Source organism: Haliaeetus albicilla, chromosome 1 (genome assembly GCF_947461875.1).
Source record: "Haliaeetus albicilla chromosome 1, bHalAlb1.1, whole genome shotgun sequence".
Classification (NCBI taxonomy): Eukaryota; Metazoa; Chordata; class Aves; order Accipitriformes; family Accipitridae; genus Haliaeetus; species Haliaeetus albicilla.
The window spans coordinates 73,539,127-73,548,979 of NC_091483.1; positions in this window are offsets into that span (position 1 = coordinate 73,539,127).

Below are 9,853 nucleotides of genomic sequence, written 5' to 3' on the forward strand. Positions count from 1 at the left end.
CCAAGTGACAGCTAAAACAAATATTGAGACAGGTGTCCACTAAAGCATCTAAACGTTTGGCATCAACTGAAGTCAGATGTTATGTTTTGTTATGGCTGGTAACTTCTGTTTATATAACTGAAAGAGTATTTTCATAGAGAAATTGCAATTAATTGGGAATTCACTCAGAGTGTAGTGCCGACATGTTACTGCAAGGAATACTTTTCACAGTCACCTTTTCTGCTATTGTATCGTGCTGGACCTGTGAGTAGAATCTTAAGATTTTCCTCCAGGGTGTTGGTGCGTTTTCTTTTGCAGCAGCCTGCTGCAGCAGCACTGCATTTATGTGGCAATGGTTTCATGACTGGGCTTTGCGTGTTGTGAGTAGTTTTTAGTGAACACCTTTATTTGGGCCTGCTGCGTTTATGCGTTTTGTTTGTATTATAACTTAATGTTCATATTTATCAGGTAGAAAAACGTAACTGTTTCAGTGCTCGTTTACCATCTTCTTACAAGCACTGCTTTAAGCCACATCTAACTGGGTGCTACAATGCTGCCAGATGAAATCTGCTTAGTGATTGCAACCCAGCTCCTCTCTTCCCTCTGCAATTTTATTATAACAGGTTTCAACAGCTCTAGATGGGTGAGTGTAGCTTCGGATTCCTTTGTGGCGGGAACATCACGGCAAATTTTTGTTTAGAGATCAGTGGATCCATCTGCATTAGTTTCTTGGTGAGCTACCCCGCGGCTTTACACAAAGCTATGTATCCAGCCCTTCCCAGGTACGTATGGGGTGCTGTGCATGCTCCATGGGCAGGCGTTGGCTGCTGAAGCTGAGCGCACCTGCTGCGCTGTGAAAACACCCTCGTTCCAGCTGCCAGTCAGTCTTCCTTGACAGCTAGCCAGACACTGTGTACCAAATCAAACCAATCTTCTCCTGGAAAGCCTGCCCTGAATTTTGAATACTTTGGTAATTGATCTGCTGTAGTAGCAATAAGGAAATTGTCCTCACTGCTAACTGATATTATGAGTAGGGTGTATGCAGAGATACAACAGCTGTGAAAAGAGTCTTTTTGCTTTGGATTGTAGGCTTTGTGTTAGGAGTTTTTAATCCAGTGAATAAACATGGAACAGAGAGGAAGGGAAAATTGTTTGCCCTTTTCTCAGGTACAAAATATTGAGAGAACAGAGAGTTTTCAAGTTGCCTGTCTTTTGCGAGTACATCATGCTTTTTTTTGTTCTCTTTGAATGTGCAGCCTTCCCAGGGGAATGCTTTTACTCTGCAGCACTGTGGTATCTTCACTGGCCTTTGGTGCATTGTGAGGAAATCCATCCAGTACAGGCATTGCTATCCTTATCTCTGTATATTTTGGAACAGTATAGCCATGATACTTTTGGTCTTTTTTTTTTTTTTTTGTCTTCTGTTTTTTTAATGTTTGTTTTGTCAGATTGTTTCAGAAACTAAATCCTATAGTGAACACATCAGCTGTTGGCAATGATCTGATAGTGCTGTGAATATAAATACTGAGTTTAGCCCAGCAGTCATATTCTTTCTTGTGTTTGGAATCTAAACAGGTAGGGAATGCTTTCAAGTGAGACAAGTCTTCTGTTTATTGAAAAGCTGTAATGATAGGTATTTTTGCCCTTTCTTTCATTGTGGTTTTACTGGGATGTCTCATCAGAGATGCTGATCTCACTTTTAACAGTAAAAAAATGCAGAGAAACTTCATTAATGGCCTACAGAAATACCTCCGTGTGAGGGCAGAATCACTTGAGTAGGATGTTTTCATATTACAGAATATATTGGTGCTGTGCTGCTTTCCAGCATGGCCAGCAGGTGGGGAAAGTGAAAAAGCTGCAGAGAGGCAACTCCAGCAGCAGCTGTGTATCCCTGAGTTCAGCGAGTCCTGGGGCTGCTTCTCCATGTGCCTTGCATTTCATTAGACATTGTAGGCAATTGGTTCTTGCATCCTTCTTCCAGGGTATTCCTGTATTTTTCCCTTGAAAAGATAACCTGCATTTATGTCTCTCTAGGATCTTCCTTCTGTATAAATCTAACTGCCTAAGTGAAGTAACTGAAGTATATTACAAGTAAGTGGTGTTATTTTGGTAATTGCCCTGATTAGATGAAAGAGACTAGATTATTTCAGGTCATTTCTTGGCAAGCTGAAATGCAAATTATTATTAAGAAGCTGGTTATTTAAGTAATGTTGCACCTTTTGTTTTTTTTCCTCTGAAATGTTGCTTTCTTTTCTAAAAATGCCTGTGGTGGTCTAGGTCTTGTAGTGGATGGGAAAAGAAGGGCAGTTTTTGACCAGCTCTCCTCTTCTGATAGGTTATAAGGTCCTGAATTGTCCTGATACTTCCTGATAAATAGAGAGAGATGTCACAGTCTTTCCTTTTCAAAGGCTTCTTGGACTCTCTGTACCTGTAGTGACCAAAACAACAAACCAGGAAGATGCTGCACAGTGGTACAAATTAGTGTCTCCTAGGAGTCCTTATGTGAAGTGTCTTTATTGTACAGTTAAATGCCTTTGTGAACTCTTTCTTTTTTTTTTTCTCGCTCAGTCAGCTTTTGGACATAAAATGACCATTGCAATAGGAAAAGGTGTTTAAATATATTTTATGCCCTCAAAAGAGTAGTATAAAACTAAATGAGTGGCTAACTAGTAAACCCAAGTGTCTCAGTAAAAATAATAGACATGCCAGTTTGCTTACAGATGTTCAGCAAGAAAGGCTGATGAGCAAGATGCTGGCTGAGCACAGCCAAAGTTACCTTGTTAAAGTGTGTCTCAGGCATGTAATTACTGGTAGCTCAACTTACTGCGTAAGAGAGCTTGTCATCTTTCTTGCTCTTTGCCACCAGATATTTAACATCAATTTGCATCTGACACAGAGCTTGCAGAGCTGATTTGTGTGGTGTCTCAGTCACTGAAACACTCCCTCTGTTTAAACATTGATGGTCTCCTCAGAAAATAGTTATTCTTTGGATTTATATAGGGAGTTCCTTCAGTTTGTACTACCATGGTTTGTTTCTTTCTTTGATGATAGTGTGTCATATTGTATTGCTGCTGAGGCTTTGGAAAGGGTCATAAAGAGATTAGGAAGCATTAATGTGATGATGAGAGTGAAAGAAAATGGGTGATGTTGATGTTGGCTACCATAAGAACAGCCAACCAAGCAGTAGCAGTCACTCTCCTGGGCAACTGGAGAAGGATCTTCCATGAACAGCAGTTCAGCAAAAGAGTGACTTCTGGGTAGAGAGATTCTAACTTTAATAATAATCATAGAATGGTTTGGGTTGGAAGGGATGTTAAAGATGATCTAGTTCCAGCCCCCCTGCCATGGGCAGGGACACCTTGCACTAGACCAGGTTGCTCAAAGCCCTGTCCAGCCTGGCCTTGAACACTTCCAGGGATGGGGCATCCACAGCCTCTCTGGGAAACCAGTTCTAGTGCCTCACCACCCTCAGAGTAAAGAACTTCTTCCTTATATTTAAATTTACCCTCTTTCAGTTTAAAGCCATTACCCCTTGTCCTATCACTACATGCCCTTGAAAAAAGTTCCTCTCTGGCTTTCTTGTAGGCCCCCTTTAGGTACTGGAAGGCTGCTACAAGGTCTCCCCAGAGCCTTCTCTTCTCTAGGCTGAACAACCCCAACGCTCTCAGCCTGTCTTCATAGGAGAGGTGCTCCAGCCCTCTGATCATCTTCGTGGCCCTCCTCTGGACTCACTCCAACAGGTCCATGTCCTCCTTCTGCTGGGGGCCCCAGAGCTGAATGCAGTACTCCAGGTGGGGTCTCATGAGAGCAGAGTAGAGGGGGAGAATCACCTCCCTTGACCTGCTGGTAACACTTTTGATGCAGCCCAGGATACGGTTGGCTTTCTGGGCTGCAAGTGCACATTGCTGGGTCATGTTGAGCTTCTCGTCAACCAACATCCCCAAGTCCTCTGCAGGGCTGCTCTCAATCCGCTCATCGCCCAGCCTGTATTTGTGCTTGGGATTGCCCTGACCCACATTTAGGACCTTGCACTTGGCCTCAGTGAACTTCATGAGGTTTGTGTGGGCCCACCTCTCAAGCCTGTCAAGGCTTGAGAGACATAAGAAGAAATGTACTAAGCCAGTATAAATGGCACTTGATGGTCGTGAAAAAAAGTTCCAGTGCTGATCTATCACATCACTGTCAACCTGGAGACAGGTTCATGCAGCCATACTTCAGTGCATCGTGGTTGGAATCTGCCCCTTGGTCATCACTTTGACCACAGGACAGAGGTACCTCTGCAGCTGGACGGGAAGCCCCACTGCTCCCATGCCTCATTTGTTTACAGACAGATTCTAGTGTTATGGAAAAAGGGAAAATCACCTCTTTTCTCCTCTGGATCCAGAAGAGGACCCTTTATTAAGGCCCTACAAAGGCAATGAGCTATTTTCTGTTAACTTCTTTGAAATACAGGATCAAACCTTGATGCAGGTTCAGATTCCTTTGAACACCTTTGCTGCCATTACTTACCTATCACAGCACTCCAACTCTGCACTTCAGTAGATTATGGGCTTAATTTTGTAAAATCCAGAGATATTTTGTAATTTTGTCAACAGGCAATCAGCTTTGGCTGGAAATACTATTAAATGTGTGCACTTAATGGTAAATGGCTTTTTATGTGTGTTTCCTCCAGAAATGATGATTGTCAATGTTAATCAGCGATGGAGCAGAGTCTGGCAGCTTCACACCATTTTGATGAATAGGAGACGTGTTTCTGATGAACAGGTTATGCCTCAGCTAGTTCTTTGAAGTACTTTCCTCTGTGGATCATTGTTAAACCTTCAGGTAGGGTCAGGGTAAGTTTGCTGCTCTTTGCACAGGAACTAATTTCTGCCAAACATTGTGACATTTTACAGATAGCAATGTCTACATCTGTGGACATTAAAACGGGGAATCAGCTGTACGTTCTTGGCAGAGAAACCTATAGGTTGTGTTTCTTCCTCCAAGTGGATGTTGAAGAGAAAGAGAGATAAAATAGATCTCTTGTGTGTAGGTGAGCACAACCAAAGGCTTTTAAAGAGGATGAAAAGCAGAATTGCACTTGTATTCCTTGGATCTTCCTGAAAGAAATAATTACTGCCTGCATTGCACAGTGTATGTCCGCAGGAGTAGTTCTGGTTGCTGGCTGGCTGACACTGAAAATAGGCTGCACTTTTTGTTACTGAATATGTCAACCATTTCAGCATTTTCCCCTAACAAGTGGAAGGTTTGCAGGCAGAGATGAGATCTGTGTGTGCTCAGTTCTTCTTAAGACTTTTTTTAGCATAAGTCAAGCAGCTTTGAAAAATTCTCCTTTGACTCATTAACTGTCAAAAGCAAATGTAGATGGGAAGCATGAAACTGTTTCTTTCAGAAAAGAAGAGTATAGCTGCAATATAGTCTTCCTCCATGTGGAAGCATCCTTCACATGAATCCAGGCTTATATATAAGGAAGCACTGACACATTGCATGTTTATAATAAGAAAGGGAAATATATACAGAACAATCGGTTGCCTAAACTTGAAGTTCCATTTGAGATACTGTGGTCTCATCTCATCTCCGGGTATCTCACCAGGTCTCCAGCTTCTGGCTCAAGGGAATATAGGGCCTCCATTAGATCCTTTATCATATCTTGTGTGAATGTATCACCTGTCCTAGGATGTCTCAAATGGCAGAAGATACTTATGCTTTGACTAATGAATTAAGACCATGTAGATGAAAATAGCATGAAGTTTGTTCCTAGCTGGTTGAAATACAACCTCTAGAGACACATTAAGTCTGAAGGATGCATTGAAAGTCCTTATGCTCAAGGTGCTAGTTTTAGAATCATTATCTGTAATTTTTTATAGGATAAAGGTTATGCTTATTACACTTTCAGACTATGCTAAGGTAAGGACGAGCAAAAATGGGTGAATGATCAGGTAAATGGGCACTTTTTCATGAGATGGTTAGAATTACTGTGTGTGTGAATTCTTCAGGTCAGAAGCAGGATTAAGACATTTTTAGTACTAAAATGTATTATGTAGGTAGGTTTATAATACACAATGCAGTGGTATGTATATTATGAAAGAGAAAACTAAGTCTTAAAATCTTTGATTGTGAGCTTTGGTATAGTGAGTCCCAAGGTGGCTGTATAGCCAGCAATATGCCAGTGTTGTGCTACTTGTTACGTTACTTGAATGAAATTATTCTGATGCGGAACTGAGTTTGTAGCTAGAAAGGACAGTCCCTGGCTGGCAGGAGGCAGTTCCTGGAGGAAGAATGAGAGACACAATTATAATTCAAAATTATCTTGATTAATTGCATAAGTGATTTGAAATCAGTGAGATGAAATCCAGTAAGTTCAAGTGCTGAATACATGGGGAGAGATGTGTGTTTGTAGGCAGGGAAGGGGCATTATTAATACAACATGGGGAGTTACTGACTGGGTGATGATATTATAATGGATCACAAACTGAATAGGGATCAATGGCATTTTCTGCAAAAGAGGGATAAATCTAATTCTGAGATTTATGAATGGGAAGATGATGCATAGGAAGCAGGAGGCGAGACCACAAGTGAAGTAGGTCTGGTTCTATACACCATGACTTAAGAAAGATGTGCATATATTAAAAGAAGGCTGCAGGAGATCCATAAAAATTATTAGATATTTAAAGATCAAAGGGCATGATCTTCAGGTGATATAAATCAGTTCAGGCTCAATAACTCCCAGAGAGCTAGGCTGATTCACACCAGCTGAGGAGCTGATTAAAAGAGTTATTTTTTAAATTTTCTTTCTAATCTAACCTTAACAGTGGCAATTTACATTAACTTCTCAGTGCCATCAAGTTTTCCCCAAGGCTTACAGGAAAGAATTATTTGAGTGTCATAATTTAACTCTCTCTCTTTTCTTTCATTTTTATTTTAAACTGAGCTATAGATTTTTTTTCAGTTTCTATTTTAGCATTATTTAAAAATGAACACAGTTAAAATGAAAAAAAAGGAAGTACCTTTTAAATACAAGGCACAATTAACCTCTGAACCCTACTGCCTCTTGATACCATTGCTGCCAGAAGCTTAACAGGATCAAAAAAGGGTAATAGATAATGAGAAAATCTTCTGACATATTAGAGGAGATTAAAATAAAAAAGTCTTTAGTAAAAAAAAAAGGACAAAAAGCTACATGCTTCAGGACATAAGACAGCCTTTATATATCTGAAGGGAGGAAGCTGGTTTCTCAAAGAGCATGTTGTCCTGTAGTTGCCCTTAATGCGCTTGTCTTTGAAACATCTCGTTACCCCTTGTCAGATGGAGGATACTGAAGCAGATGGACACAGCTTCTCAATGAGCCTGGCAATCATACTTTTTCCCAATTTGAATTCTGTGCAAAATCTGTGCTCCTGCAGCTAACCTCTTAGTGATGTGTAAAGGTGACTTGAAAGGGCTATTTAGAAAAACAGCAAAGGCAAGATTCTTTTTTTGTCTGTGTATTCATGTCTGTCTGCATATTTCTATCATATTCATCCTCACCACCATGTTGTTTCAACATCCCTTATGTACCTATGTTTTTAATTTTTATCGGAGGCTGGATCAGTGGGATGAAGAAGGGTTTCTCCAAGGGCTGATCTCCGAAAAGGTGACAGCAATAAAGAAAAGCAATGAAGGAAGAATGTAAAAGCATTGCTTGGGTACTTAGGGACAAAATTATAAAAGACAAAGCCCAGCTGCAGCTAAAATTAGCAGGGAACATTGAAGATGATAAGAATGGATTCCAAAAATGTGCTAGCTACCAAAGGAAGTTTAGGAAAAAATGTGTCAGTGAACGAGAGCCTAGTGATAGACAATGGGGAGAAAACTGAAATTCTCAAGACCTTTTTTTCCTCAGTGTTCATAGGCAAGCTTGCGCCCAGACTTCTGCATGTACTGCTGCAGTTTGGGAAGGAGATGGCAACCAACAGGGGTGAGCAACAGGTTAGAGACTACTCAGAAAGGCTGCTTTTCTTAAAATCTGTGGGGGTGGTTGGGATTCACCTGAGGGTGCTGGTGCAGTGACTATGAGGCTGCTGTCTGTCATTTATCAAAACTCATGACAGTCAGGGAAGCAAGACTGGGTACCGCCACCCTGCATTCATGATGGATGGCTTTCTTAGCAAGGTTTTGCACTAGTCTGCTTGTGTGGTTCCTCAGCTGAGCTGATTTAATACCATGATTAATTTTTCGTGGCTCTTTTCTTCCCCCAAGCCTACGTATTGCTCTTTGGATTTGTCAGTGACTCATTTCTAATAGCCTAATGCTGTTGGAGCTATATTCTAGTGACAAGATATGTGAGCTTTGGTTGATTTCTCCTAACACTGGGTACGTCTAGGAAATGTTATCTTTTGAAGGGAGAGACTGGATTTTCACCCTTACGGTGGTCCTGCTTAGATCCTTCCATGGAATTAACAGATTACTGTAGCAATTGATAGCCCAAAATGGTATGCTGAGAAGAGATTTTACTCCTGCACTTTTTAACATGAAAGTTAAACATCAGATGTGGGGTGTTTCTGATGTAATCTGGGCCTTATGGAAGCAAGAAGCAGTTAACTGAGTTGGATTAATTAGTTGAATTAATAGACCCTATGCACATTTTAAAACTTCTTACATCTTCTATCACACTTACTTACCTGGAAAGCCTTTTCCAAGCCACTTGAACAACATCACAAAACCTTTTTGCAAATTCTTGCAACAATTTGAGGAATATGTTCATGCTTCTAGGTTGTGTGAAAATGGTGTCTGACAAAACCCTGATTTTGGGAATTGCATCTTTTCCTGTGAGACTGAGCCAAAAGGACCTGGCCTGATATGTCTATTTCTGGCGTACACAGAGTAGAGGCTGTATGTCACTTATGCTGTGGTCTGACTGTTGTCTTTGCTTAACACTCTTTGCAAATAAATGCCCCAAATCAGACAAAAGAATGGGCTGAGCTGAAGAAAGTGAACCTTCTGTTTCAATTTCAAGTGTTACTTTAAAGGTTTAAAAACTTCGTAAATGTCACAGTTTTTCTTTTCGTCGTCCTTAGCTCAATGGGAAAAGTCTTCAGATGGCAATGAGCTTCAAGCTGGATCCCTATTACTTTTGATTGCTTGCTCATTAAGTTATAACAGATTGATAGAACTAAGGGCTGTAAAAGGTCTGTGACTTTCATCCAAAGGTGTATTCTTTCTTGATTTGAAGGTCTCGGTGCTTAATCACTCTTGCAGTTGAAACTTAGTCTTGTTACCAGTTTGAATTTGTTCAACTTGACCTGTCTACCACTGCTTCTTGGTTTGCCTCTGCTTGATTACAAATCCTGCTCTGACTCAGCATCCTTGTAGGTCTCTTCTTGAGAAGGTAGGCAATACAAGCTTTTAATTCTTTCATGTTTGTGTCTCTTCAGTTTTGTGCCGTTGTTTGCCGAATGCAGACGCCAGAACTGGAAGCAGCATTTCCATTTCAGTGCTATCCATAAATGCACTGAAGTCAAATCTTACTTTTCCAGGTTCATATACTGAAGGAAAATACTAGCATTTCTTGTGTCTTCATGGCACTGAGACACTAATGATGAAATAACTCCATTTATCATGTTTGTCCATTTTAACTCTAGATTAATTTTAAGTTACTGCTTTGCCAATACACCCTCCATTCTGTAGGTATGATTTGCACATTTCTGTCTAGATTTTATGGAAGTGATTGTGATTTTATGGAAGAATGTGATTTTATGAAAGTATTTTGTGGGCTTAATTGTTTCAATACTGAATTACTTCAGAACATTCTATAAAACTGTTCATCTTTTCTCTTTATCATTCCTCCTGTTTTTTTCAGCTGTAATTCTTTTTAAGATTGCATTAGCCTTATTTC